This window comes from Alligator sinensis, unplaced genomic scaffold, assembly GCF_000455745.1.
Source record: "Alligator sinensis unplaced genomic scaffold, ASM45574v1 scaffold708_1, whole genome shotgun sequence".
Taxonomy (NCBI): Eukaryota; Metazoa; Chordata; order Crocodylia; family Alligatoridae; genus Alligator; species Alligator sinensis.
The window spans coordinates 167,576-181,364 of record NW_005842183.1 but is presented as its reverse complement, the minus strand read 5'-3'; the positions used below and the strand labels follow the sequence as shown (position 1 = coordinate 181,364).

General features: G+C 47.2%; 1 long non-coding RNA gene across 1 annotated transcript in view; it reads left to right on the top strand.

The window, feature by feature from the left end:
- Positions 1-785: 785 nt before the first annotated feature.
- Positions 786-13,789, top strand: part of LOC112550699 — a 14,996-nt gene continuing 1,992 nt past the window's right edge. The window contains exons 1-2 of the long non-coding RNA XR_003094666.1: positions 786-2,382; positions 5,449-5,603. This is a non-coding gene — a long non-coding RNA (uncharacterized LOC112550699). The remainder of the gene's footprint in view (positions 2,383-5,448; positions 5,604-13,789) is intronic.

Below are 13,789 nucleotides of genomic sequence, written 5' to 3'. Positions count from 1 at the left end.
GGGAATAGGAGATGTTCTATTTACGAGGGCACCCCTTGGAGTAACTAGGAACAATGGCCACAAATTGACGGACAGCAGATTTAGGTTGGACATCAGGAAGAACAGTAAGGGTTGCCAGAATCTGCAACGGGCTTCCAAGGGAGGTGGTGCTCTCCCCTACCTTGGGGGTCTTCAAGAGGAGACTGGACAAGCACCTAGCTGGGGATGTCTGACCCCAGTGCTCTTTCCTGCCCAGGGCAGGGGGTTGGACTCGATGACCTACTGAGGTCCCTTCCGACTCTAACATCTGTGAATCTATGAACCCTTGTGCATGCTCTCTGATTGGCTGTTCATTATGTTATATTTGATTTTATTGGATAGGTTGTGGACCTTAGGTCCAACATTATGTTCTTGTTCCATTATGTAAGTAATGTCAAGCAGGAAGTTGGTACTGAGAAGAAGGAAGCTCAGGCTGCAACTGGTGTGGCAGGACACTTATGTCTGGCAGTTTAAGAGGAGAGGCAGCTGGAAAAGCAGCCTGCAGGTGGTAAGGAGGGAGGGGGCTAATGAGAGCCCCACCTGACTAGGAGAGGGCTGGGCTTAGACAAGATGTAAGCCCAGACCCTGAGTTGAACAGGCAGTAAAATTCTAGAGGCTGCTGAGGGAACATCTCTTAAGCAGGATGGCTGCAGCTCCAGAATACCAAAGTGGAGAATAAAGCCAGCAGCAGTCTTGAGGTTTGGGAAGGGACTAAGGGGTGGCAGAGGTCCCCAGGAGACCATTTAGGGGACCAGAGCCCAGAAAGAGGCTATGAGTGGGACCAAGTCCAGAAGCCCAGAGTGGCGCTGAATGTGGGCTCAGTGAGCCCAGAGAGGGGCTGAGTGAGAGATCAAGGGGTCTGAGTGCCCAGAGAAGGGCTGAGTGAGGGACCAGGGTGTCCGAGAACCCAAGGGGACTGAGTGTGGGACCTGAAGATCTGATAGCCCGGAGCGGGGCTGAGAGTGTAGAAAAAGAATATCAGTGAGTGATGACATCTGCGAGGCATGGGGCATGGTATAGGGACAGATGGAGCCACCCAGTGAGCACATAAGGAAATGACCACAGACACCTGGTGGTCATTAGAAAGAGAGCAGATTGGGGAAGCCCTGGGGCAGCCTCCCTTATATAAAGCAAAGACATCAAGGCATGATGGGCAAATGAAGGGGTGACAGTCCACAGAGACAAGAATGGGTGAGGGCTGAAGGGACTCCAGGAGCTTCATGGCCACCCCTGGAAGGCACCCTGTTATAACTGGTACCTCCTCACCAGGCCCTCCCAGCAGAAAGTGAGGCTCCCTCACTCAACTGAGCTGCACTCCAATGGTTTACTGACAATAGGGGCATTGCTATATTGTTCAAATACAAGTTTGGTCCTCAAGAACTTTGCTTTGTCTTCCTGTTCCTCTCATTCCCTCTGGGGGAGGGCAAAAAGGGTGATCATAACATGAGGGCAATAAGGTGATTGTCAGCATCATCCCTGGACAGCCCCAGATCTGGAACAGGACCTGACACCATTTGGGACCGGGGCTGACAGTCACCTGATTGTCTACATGGGCCCTCAACAGCCCTGGGTCCTGGGGATCGGGGGATTGGGCTGGGGGTAGCTCCAGGTCCTGAACTGAGACACAGGGCTATCCTTTACTAATCCGCTTCACTGGGCATGGGGACACAGGTGACATGTCGGGGGGGGCAGGTGGCCCCCCCCCCAGATTTCTGCATTGATGGTGGGGCACAGAGCTGCAGCCCAGCCAGAAACAGGGCCTGAAAGCAGTGGGGGTGGCAGCATCAGTGGTGCAATTTCTGCACTGACCACTGGGCATGGGGCTGGAGCCTGGTCAGAGCCAGTGCCCGGCAAGTGGGAGCAGCAGCCGTGTCGAGTTGTAAACCCCACTGTCAACACTTACACGTCACCTCTGCATGGGGATCAGGGACAGGGCTATCCCAGAGCCCGGGACAGAGCTACCCCCTGCCCAATCTGCAGCCTTGTAGTGGTGTGATTGGGTCCTGAGGAATTTTATGTCCCATCCCAAACATTGCATGTCCTGCCTTGCATGTCTGGCATGGTGGGATGCACAATTTTTGGGATAGGGCACAAAATTCCTCAGATCCCAATCATTATTTGAAGATCTGCAACTACTTGGCCATTGGGAACAGAAGATGGCAAGGCTGCCCTCCTCCATTTTATGGCTAGTGCCTATTCCCAGGAGCTTACATAGTCATCTTAAGTGGCCAGGAATAGATTTCCACCCCGTATATAAGTGCCAAAGATATCATGTGGATGACCCAGACTGGCCACACAGACAACCAAGACGGGACCAGAACAACACCCAATGTATACTAATGTTAAGCTGCTCAGAAGAAATGAGTAAGTATACTCCACTGTCATATATAAATATTTCTGTACTGGTAAAGAGTATCACTGCACACAGTATTTTAAAGTAGAGATAATTTTGGCACAAAAAAGTAAATATTTCTTAAATATAGATGGTTTTAGCAGAGTTCCTATAGCCATAATCATAACACTCTGAGTTAGGAGCTGATTATACGGCATTCTATATTTCTTTCCCAGATCCACTGTTGTCAGTTTTTTTCATTTTCTCACTTTTCAAAGGCTGTCCCTAGATATGCTGTTGTATAAATACATGAAAATACTATTTGACTATCTCAAGCAATACTGGCTGCTATGGTAACAGAGCAAGACTTTGTGAAATAGTTTCTTCTGGATAATGCTTTGCTTGGTAAATGGTACACAGTAAATAAAAAGATATTTTTATCTTTTTAAAAAAGATTTTCAAACCGTGGTACTGAGACTTGGCAATTCATAGTTAAATCAGAGGGAACAGACAAATGTACATTTTAGCTGCTTTAAAAGGGGAGGGAGAGTGCACATCAGCTGTTACTATTTGGGACCTGCCGAATTTGCGATTTTGCAATTCTTGCGGAAACAGCAAGTTCAATCGGTACCCATGAAAAAGGCCGGTCCCTGCAAAAACATGCGGGGTCTGCGAGGAGACATGAAATCAGCAGCAACTGGGGGAAAAACTGAGAGAGATACAAAAACAGAAAAGGGTGGAAAGCCCTGGCATCCTGAAGCATGGGGGTAGGTCAGATTTTCGTGGCTGAACATGGTGGCCTCCCCCACCCCTCTGATGGGCCACCCCTCCCCAGACATCTGTCAGTCTCCATGGAGGGGTAGGACTTCTGGGGCTCCTTGGCCAATCAGAGGTCTGGAGACTCACCGTGTTCTGCCGTGAAAATGGTGCCTGGCATCACACACACATTGCAAAATCTGGGGGCAGCCACCCCAAATTCAGTAGGTCCCTAGTTATGATCTGACTTACACTTGCACAATCCTGTAGCCATGCAGATGAACTAAATCGACTAGCTTTGACACTGAATGAAGCAGGATTAAAACTGCAGCAGTTTTGCTACGCTTGTACTGCTACAAAATCATACAGAAATAAAAGCTGCATTGTAATAACTTACATTATTATCCCATGAAATCGATATAATTGCTAGCTTTATTGACACCTAAATAAATGCAATTTGGTTTTCTGTTCTACTTCTGTTGTCATAACCAGAGATCCTGGTTTCCTCTGTTTAAAAATCACAAATTCTCTGATTTCAAAATCCGTGTTTTTCCGGGATTAAAATGAAACACCACTATACATATAGGTATCAGTTGAACACAAAGTTTTATTGATATATTTACTATTTTAAAACAATATGAAAGCCTACCAGTGCCTCAATCATTATAATAAAATAAATTCTAAATACCTATATACAGTAAAAGCTTTGTTACCTGGCATCCCCCGGGAATGGGGGATACTAGATAACAAAATATGCCGGTTAACTGAGCGGCCTGGGCCACCGCTTCTCCCTCCGCCCCTCCCGCAGCCTGTGGGCCCTGCAGGACAGGGAGGTGGGTGCTGCACAGCCTGTTATGCCCCAGGGCCGTGCAGCGCAGGTTGCTTTGCCCCAGGCCGTGGGGCGCGGAGAAACTAGAAGTGCCACGGTGGGCACTTCTGGTTTCACTTTATCTTACAAGCCGGCATGCCAGTTAATTGAGCATGCCGGCTTGTAAGATGCTGGTTAACAGAACTTTTGCTGTATTTTGGTGTTTGGTTTTATTTTTTTTATCATAGAAAATCAGAGCTCCCCCTGCCCACTTTGCTCACCAGGATGTGGGTCCAGCTGCGACTGCCCCCCCTCCCCACTTTGTGGCACTGAGCAGCATTGATATGCCGGTGCCCTACCCCTACCCATGCCATTGCCCCTCACACCCAAGCCACAGTCCCCCCAGCTGTGCTGGTGCCCCTCACTCCCAACCCACAACCCCCTGGCCATGCTGGTGCTCCTAACTCCTGATCCACAACCCCCTGGCCATGCTGGTGCTGCTTGCTCCTCACCCCACATCCTGCCCACCCACGGCCCAGCAGGCAGGACCCGGCATGGCAGGGCTGGGGAGAGGTGCTCCCTGCCCACCCGGCAGCAGCAGGGGGCACAAGTCCATGCCACCGTGCCTGCTGCTGTGGGGCGACCAGGGGCCACGTTCCCCTGGGGGGGTGCAAGGCTCCTGGAGGCCCCTGAGGGAGGGCAGCAGCATGGAGAGCCCTAAGCCTGCAGCTGGCTGCCCACATCTGCCCCTGCCTGCGCACAAATCTGGGGGGCACGTATCCCCCATACTCTTCCCAGGAGTGCGCACAGTGGCAGGGAGCCGGCCCCATCGCTGCCCACCAGATGAATCGACTGTGGCTCCATCGTGCTCCCTGCCAAGGCCCCGCAGCTGCACATACCCACCCAGGTCCTGGGCCCCAAGCCCCAGGCCCCATGCACCGCCCCGATGGGTAGCATACCCAGCCCCAGCCCTGACCAATTCCCTCCCTATCGGGGCCTCAAACCCCCCTGTCCCCCACTCCTGACTTACCTGCAGGGAACTGTGGGAACTGCTCTCCATGCTCCCTGGCTGCCACATGTATGTGTGCATGCAGACATGCACGTGGCACCCCGTTCTTGAGCGCCCTGCTCCCGCTCCTCCCAGCCCCTTGCAGGCTCCTTGAAATGAGAAAATCTGAATTTTTCTGTGTTGTTCCGTAGTGAATGGAAAACCCAGATCCCAGGTCATAATGCACCTATTATCGTTTCATAGGATGTGTCCATTGCTGTTCCATTACCGCCACATCACATTTATTATCACATTTTCAGTCCTACCCAGGATGTTGCCCCTTCCTCATAAGAAATTCTAGAAGAGGAACAGGGTTGAACAAAACTGTGTTTTAGCAACCCAATTCTGGAATTTCCTTTTTTCTTCTACAGAATCATTAAACTGAAGCTCAAAAAGCTATTTAAGTTAATTACCCACAACCCCTGTGGTATAAGTAAGCATATCTCAGAGTTTTTGTGTCTTGAGACCCTTTCTAAACTCTTTCAGATTTTTTCTGCGTGGTTCCTGGAGCACTGAAATGTTCCTGGGGGCTATGACATCCCTTCAAATAAGTTTCCTTTACCGAACACAAGTGCCTGCCTGCTTTACTGCCCCAGGGTCTCTGAACTGCCAAGAGTGCTTCAGTGGAAGGCAAACATAAGGTGGGTACAATGTACACAGAATGAGGATTAAAATGTTATTTCTTTGAATGGTCATAAGAGGGTTACAGATGCCCTTCTGCCAGCCCAGGTCGTAACACTGAAAGAACAGAGATAGGAATAGTTTCTGTACAGCAGAGATGCAGTTTCTTTGATGTACATGGTAGTAAAGAGAAGTCCCCTACAACTAGCTGGGATTATCCGAGTGCCTGTGCAGGGCCGGATTAATGCATAGTTGTGTTTATTTTACATATTATAATTATTGAATGAAAAAAGTAGGGGCCCACGAGTGTGTTTGCCCACTAAAGGGTTAATCCGGCTCTGTGCCTGTGGCAACACAAGTTTGAAAACTCATCTTGCTTTGTGTTAAATCGGTGTAAACTGGGACTATGGGATTCTTATGCAATTACCTGGATTAGCTTTTGTGACTCCTTTCGTTCAGATAGGAACATTGCTTGCCTCTCCCAACACTGCTCCCCTCTCCCTTCCCCTTTCTCCCTCTCTGCCCCTCCCTTCTGCTTTTGTATTCACATTTCTTTCTCCTTATACGCAGCTTTGTGCACGTCCTTTCACAGCAGCTGCTGAAGTCAGCTCCAGCCCAGAAAAGCTTGTGATATACACAGGCAGACAAGTTTCGCACACACATACTTTGGTTAGTTTATACAGTGCAAATCAACCTTGCCATCTATTTCCTGTATTTTGACAGGAACACCAAGATTAAAGTGGGTATCGAGCAAGTAGAGCAGTCCTGTACTTCCTCATAGTATTGTGATGAAAACAAAGCAGTTTATCCAAGGAGAAAATATCGCTGCTTAGATTAAGAATACATATCATTTTAGACCAAGTCCATCCGAAAGCAAGAGCCAACGGGGAGGAGGCCAATATTGCCTCAGTGCTGTTAGGTTTGCTATGTTACCTATGCATCACTGTTGTAGTGTTGCTAGGAGAGAAGACACACACACATACATACACACACACACACATGCTCACGTGTGCACGCACACACACACACGCGCAGAAAGGCCTACATAATGTAATTGAAGGCCAGAATACATTTTGTAATAAGATATCTAGCCAGACCTTGAGGCATTGTGCATTTCATTTAGTCTTTATTTTTAATATCAACATCAACTACAAGTTATGAAGTTAATAAATGCTCTATTTTGTAATTAAGCTGTGGCCCTGTTAGCATTTTTAGGAAATAATTAAAACTGAAACACACCCCAGCTAGCTGATGCTCATTTGCACTCCCCTGAAGGAGTAATTGTTATTTTTCAGGGGTTGATTTGGGGTACAGAGCTGGTCTCATTGAAGTCAATGGGAGTTTTGCTATTGACTTCATTGGGAGCAGGTTTAAATTTAGAATCATAGAAAATGAGGGTTGAAGGGACCTCAGAAGGTCACATCTAGTCCAGCCCCTGTTCAAAGCAGGACCAGCCCCAACTAGATCATCCCAGCCAGGGCTTTATTGAACCAGACCTTAAAAACCTCCAGGAATAGTGGTTCCCCCACCTCTCGGGGTAACCTGTTCCAGTGCTGTACTACCCTCCTCGTGATACAGTTTTTCCTCATAGGCAACCTAAACCTCCCTTGCTGCAACTGGAGCCCATTGCTCCTTGTCCTGTATCTGCCACCACTGAGAACAGTCCAGCTCCATCCTCTTTCTACCACTGTGCAGGGAGTTGAAGGTTGCTATCAAATCTCCTATCCTGCTATCAAATCTTGTCTTCTCCAGACTAAATAAGCCCAGTTCCCTCTGCCTGTCCTCATAATTCGTGTCCCCCAGCCCCTGAACCATTTTTGTTGCCCTTCGATGGACTCTCTCTAATTTGTCCACATCCTGTCTGTAGTGGGGGGCCCAAAACTGAACAGAGTACCGCAGATTTGGTCTCATCAGTGCAGAACAGAGGGAAATAATTACTTCCCTCTGGTGCTAGGGTTCAATAACCTACCCAGGTGAGCTCTACCCGTCCTTCTCTGCCCTCATCCTTTCATTACCTACTATTCCACTTTGCCCCACCCAACCTATGTGACAACCTGCCTTCTCCCTATCTTTTGCCCACACAACCTCACCTTTCTGCTTGTTTGCTTAGTCCACAAGGCCTCCATCCTCTCTTCCTTCAACTCCTTCCTTGTGCCCATTGGCGACACATAGGGGGTGCACGTGGGTGCACGTGCACCCCCGAGCATGGTGGTGCACCCCGGGCAAAAAGGTGCTGCCGACAGTGCCTGCTGGTGGTCGTCGCTCGCCACCTCCCCGCCACGCTGCTGACACCACTGGCAGCGTCTGCGGGCATCCGTGATCGCTACTTGCTGCTGCCAATGTTGCCAGCGGCATCTGCAGGTGGTCGCCGGCCACTGGTCAGTGCTCGCCACCCCGCTGCTGCTGACAGCGCTGCAGCTGCCTGCGGGAGCTCCCCGCTTACCGCTGCCACGCTCCTGCCACCAACAGCGCCACTGCCACCTGCAGGAGCTTGCCGTGCCCCCCAGCCTCTGGGGGCACGTGGTGTTCATGCTTGTCCCAAAATCCTTTGGACTTGTCTACACACAGAACTTGCCCTGGTTTACCTAAAATCAGTTAGGAGTTGTCAACAGAGCTTAGGTTTAACCTGAGTCAATTTGAAATCAGTATAATTAACCGGCTGAAGGCTCCTGATGGACACCCTTAGTTTAAACTGTTTTGTTTTCAATCAACTTAAGCGATACCAAAAAAATCACTTTTACACCAGACTAAGTATCCACATGAGGATTTGCACAGGCTTAACTAATCAAAGTTTTAATTAAACTGGTGCAATGCTGTGCACAGGCCATTTTCCTTCATTTTTATTCCCCACTATAAAAAACAAAACAAAAATCCCTGCTAAGTGACAAAATATAAAACTGGTATACAAAAAGTAGTAATGCAAAAATTGACCAACCACAAAAGGAGCCAGCCAGGGAAACTACAGTGTTAAGTGCTTCATAAGGGAGATACATGCCAGGCGTATCCACATGTGCATTAAAGTGGTTTAGTTAATGTGCGTTAAATCTAGTACTTCCGCATGCCTATATAGATGCAGCGCGGCTGCTCTGACGTGCTGTAATTACAGAGCGTCAGAGCAGACTCAATTAATTGAGTCTGCTGGAGTCTCCCACTGCCATTTTTCAGCACAGGGACACTGATACATGAGATGTTCTGGGTGCTTTAACTAGAGCAGCTCTTGAAGCTGCTTTAAATAAAGTGCCCCACTCCCCCACTCCCAGACCACGTGTATAAATGCCCTCCATTGTGAGGTACTAGGAAAACGTGCATTAGCCTGTTTTAAATTGTATTAACTAAAGAGCATGTTATTTTAGTGATGCTTAATGCGCATTAGCCTGTTTTAATGAGCATTAACTAAATAGCACTTTTTTTAGTTATGCTTTGGGTATGTCTACACATGTCACTATGGCGACATTGTTACTGCCAAAAGGAACTGCCAAAAAAGTACTGCCAAAAGGAAGTACTAAGTCACAGTGCAGTAACAGCCCATATTGTACCATTTACATGGCGCACAGTTATTTTTAGCAGCTACTTTGCTGCAGCGACACACTATATTGGGGAGCACGGTGCTACGGCAAAGTAGCTGCTAGTCATGTGTAGACACCTGCAGTTGCTACTTCGCCATAGCACATTGCTACAACGATGTATCCTCATGTGTTGACGCACCCTTTAATGCTCATTAAAATAGGCTAATGTTCATTAAAGCGCATGCATAGATGTGCCTGGCCACTGCTTATTCACTTGCCTTTTCCTCCACTCTTTGACTGTATATTGTTTCATTTAAATTGCAAGCTGCTTGGAGCAGGGATGCTGTCCTTATTCTTGTTTCTAAAAGACTTAACATGCTTTTGGTCCTATCTTATTAGTCCTGTATAATTGATGATTGAATGTGTTTTTAATATGAGGCTGTCGGGGGCTCACCGAGAGAGGAAATTGATCCTTATGCAGAAGACTTCTACAAGAGTTATGCACACCTTAATCTCCTTTAAGCTCTATTGGAGGGTTTATATGGGACTTAAGCAGTGCATATGCTTTATGGAAGTCATCTGAATGGCAAATTTCACCCTGAAGTGGGATTTAAAATTTAGAGTTGCTTGATGGTACAGGCTGGATTCATTTCTTCAGACCACAGTGCCTTCAGTGATGTTCCCAGTTTATCGGCATAATATACACGTGTACCCCTGGTCATCGAAAAATAAAAATACCCAGGAAAATTCTAACATCTAAAAAGATGGACAGTTAATGTAAAGATCAGGTATGTTTATGATTCAGAAAGTGATGGAAACCAGAAGCTCTGAAGTGATATCATACATTTTCTGTTCATAACACACTGTCTTCAGTTTACATTATGGTGGTGACTAAACCATCTGTGTTTATAATAACTATGAAAAGGACAGAGTATAAGTTCATTGCATAAAACATCCTCTGATAATAACAGATTTTTGCTTGTGTCACAACATTGCCATGGAAATTCTTTATGATTCTTTAGTGGAGTATGTGAATGGGTCAATTTACAAAAGTCAGATGGGCGTTTTCTCAGGAAACTTAGCGTGAGTAATAGACTAGAGCGCAGATGTCTAGTGTATTGTGATCTAGAGACCCTGCACGGTGCACGAGGCCATGGTAAGTAGTTCATGGGTAGTGCAAACTCCACCCACACCCCTTTTTAATCGAAGACTTGGGGATAAGAGCGTGTGGTGATCCACAAGGAATGGTAAAGGTTCGCAGCAGTCCTTTTGTCTATAACACTTGGGAACTACTGGACTAAATCGTCTTTGGCATGGCATGAGAGAACATAATTTCACCCTCCTCTGACAATAGGTAACCATATGGAATAATAATAACTAGTCATCACTGTCATCTGAGAATTAAGATGCATAGATTGAGTCCCACGTCTGAAGGTACAGTTTGCTTGTAACAGAGCAGATCGCTAAGGGATCACTGAGCATTAGAGTGAATGGAGAGACTTTCTTGTGCATCATTGTTCTCATCTCAAAAATGAGTATAGCAGTGATTAATTCAATTCAGAGTTCAGGGGAAAACTCACTGATTGGAGACCTCAGGAGTTCTCCAGAACTTTCTCATTTTACAAGTACCAGGAGGCATAATGTAATGCAATTTGATCCTCTAGTGAATATACAAAGAATAATATATAACAGTGCCAAGACTGTTAATAATTTTCCATAGGAAGTCGTGGAAGCCTCCTCTTTAGCCATTTAAAACTAATCACATGAACCGATACGTGACAGGAGCAATCCTCTAGGGGCTGAGGGCAGGCAAGGACAGAATTAGATGACTAAAATACCTTTTCCACGTCTAACATGTATGATATTTTTGTGAATTACTATGTTGAAAAAAAATCAACAATTACTAACAACTTTGTTCGTAACGCTCTTCTCCAAGTCTGTTAATGAAGTGTTTCTCCTGGCCAGCTTTTTTTTTTTTCTCCTTTCATTTTCATTGATTTATTCCCCTTTGTTTCGGCTGGAACACTAAATCCAGGCGGCTTTCCTGTTTACTTCCTTTTTTGTGCACCAGCATGGTCAATAATGTCAGCACAAATCTGAGAATATGGTTCATTAGCTAACTCGTGCACCCTCTGCTGGCTTGTCCATGTGAGAGCACAAAATAGCACAGCTTCCTCACTTATAATCAGGTGATGGATTTCAATAGAAATATCCCTATGTTCAGTCTACAGGAGTTTCGCTCCCAGAGTTAATGTAGAAAGATCACTTCTGATATGTGAACCAATAGGGCCTTTTTAAAAATAATACTCAGCAGCATAATGAACTCAAGAGAATGAAAGTTGTGAATTTATTGGATTTCTCAGGCAAGAAGCCAACCATGTTCTGAACAGGGTCTGAGATTGACATCCCACATATTATTATAGGATTATAGGCAGGTTCGCAAAGTTTACTGACTTTGGGGGCCGGACTTGATGATCTCTTCAGGTCCCTTCCAACCCTAGAAACTATGAAACTATGACTCCCTCTGCATATGCCAACAAGAGACAGGAATATGCACTGGGGCAGTGGGCCCAGGGGTGGATCCAGGGGGTGGTGGTGCAGTGGCATGGTTGCACCCCCTTCAACAGTGTAAATCACCTGCTAGTGACTCCAGGGTCCAACAGCTGCAGATGCTTTTTGTTCCTTGTAGAGTCAGAGGCACGGATTGAGCCCTGGGCTGATGGGGAATACCCAGGAGACCAAGCAGGAAGCAGGTGAGGAGGGGAGGATCTTCCCCTGCCACTGCTGTCCCCAGTTGATGGGGGGTGGTAGAAGCCCTATGCCACACATGCCCCACTCTAGCCAGGGGCTGTGGGGAGCAGCTGCATGAGTCGCTGGGCTCAGCACCAGCAAGTGGGTACCTGCACCCTGTCTCCCAGGTTTACCCCGCTGATTGGGGTCTCCAGTTGTGGGGAGCAGCCATGCAGGGTGCCAGGCAGGGTTAGGGGTGTTGGCATCAGTGCATGGTCTCCCCTTCCAGTGCCTGCTCCCAGCCAGTGGGAGATGCACAGGGGGTCTGGGCAGGGAGCAGGTGCTGAAAGGGGCACTTGCTGACACCACCATTGTCCCCGACTGAGCCTGGCACCTTACAGCAGGAACAGCTCTGGGACTTCTCCTGCCCTGGGCCAGCCAGGGACAGTGCAGGACCCTCCTTCAGGCACCCAGAGGCAACTTCTCCTGGGGAGAGGTGCCCAGAGCCAGGGGGGGAGGGGGCAGGGGAGTCATACCTGCTTTGGGGACTCATAAAAGCTCCCAGCAGATGCTGCTACTGTGTGATCTGTCTGGAGAGAGATGTAGAGAGTATCCCCATTATTCCAGTCTCATCAGCCACACCCCACTTTTTGAAATCCTAGATCTGCCCATGAGTGGGCCTGTGTAGGTACAAATATATATTTTGAAGGAGGTAGAGAGGTAAGGAAATTATGATATGAAGTGTGGGTATCAGATGCAGGCAAAAAAGGCAGGACGTTGTCTCAAACAGCCAATTAGGAAAATGTGGGTGATATAGAACTGGGATAGAAAACGTTATGTCAGACATTCCTGACTCCACTAAGTATGCAAGGGGCAGGTGATGACCAGGGATGGGGTTGAAACACCTTTTGCTTCAATGAGCCTGTGCTCATTGCATGGCCTCTGGGGGGAATATTGCAACTGGAACAAGTTAAAGTGACTCAAGGCTGCTGTAGCTTGCAGCAAGGATGGAGCACGCTCTCCAGGAGCCTATGTGCCAAGTTCAATAGGTTAAGGAGAGATGCATAAAATAGCAAGGCTATGCTTCTCATGAAGTGAATAAAAGAACTTGCTGAGCTTTTTAATTATGCAAAAAAATCACTTTACTCAGCTCAAAGGCGGACAAGCATTTAATCATGTTTTCCAGGAGTGTTTAAATAAAAGCATGGGATAGGCAGCACTGCTGGTTGACTATCTGATCGTTCAAGAACTGACTGAGACCCTAGTAATGAAAATCACCTTGGCAGTGTTAATGTTTTCCCCAGCCCAGTGTGAAAAGCTGACCTGATCCAGCTGCACTGGAATCAACAGCAGCACTAGGGCTGACTCCAGGAGGACAGTGGAACTGGCCCTTTAAGAGTTGCTTCCAGAAGCCTTACTGAAATCTGGTTTAATAGCTCATGTTATCAAGTTGCATTAATGAGTCTCTCCCCTCCCCATTGTTATTATTACAAGTTACTTTTGCAGTCAGAAGAAGAGATGGAAGCTTTCCAGCTTTCCCCTACATTCACACTAAACTGAACAAGAGTGTGAGAGTAACTGCATGCAGTATCTAGTGTCTGCTTTGTATTTTAAAGATATGAATTGCTTTGCTGTTAAGGTTGTACTTTTATTACCATTTGTATTTTCCCTCTCATATCAGTAAGGAGCCTTTCATCTTTAGGAAGGGTCCGGTTCCAACTGCTGCTTTCAAGTGCAGGCATCATATGCAGCGACTGTAAACTGTGCTATCCAAAGGCAGCTTTGTCCAGTGTGTTGAGTTTTTGGTCTAGTTCTCAGGGGATGGAGATTTCCAATGTTATCAATACTTCACTTTTCTAATGTAACTATTTCTTTTATGTTTTTATAAGACACATGGGCAACTGGTGCTTCCTGAGTCAGGGGGGGCCCTTGCCCCCCCCAGCGGACAGTCAGTGACCCAGGGTGGGGGT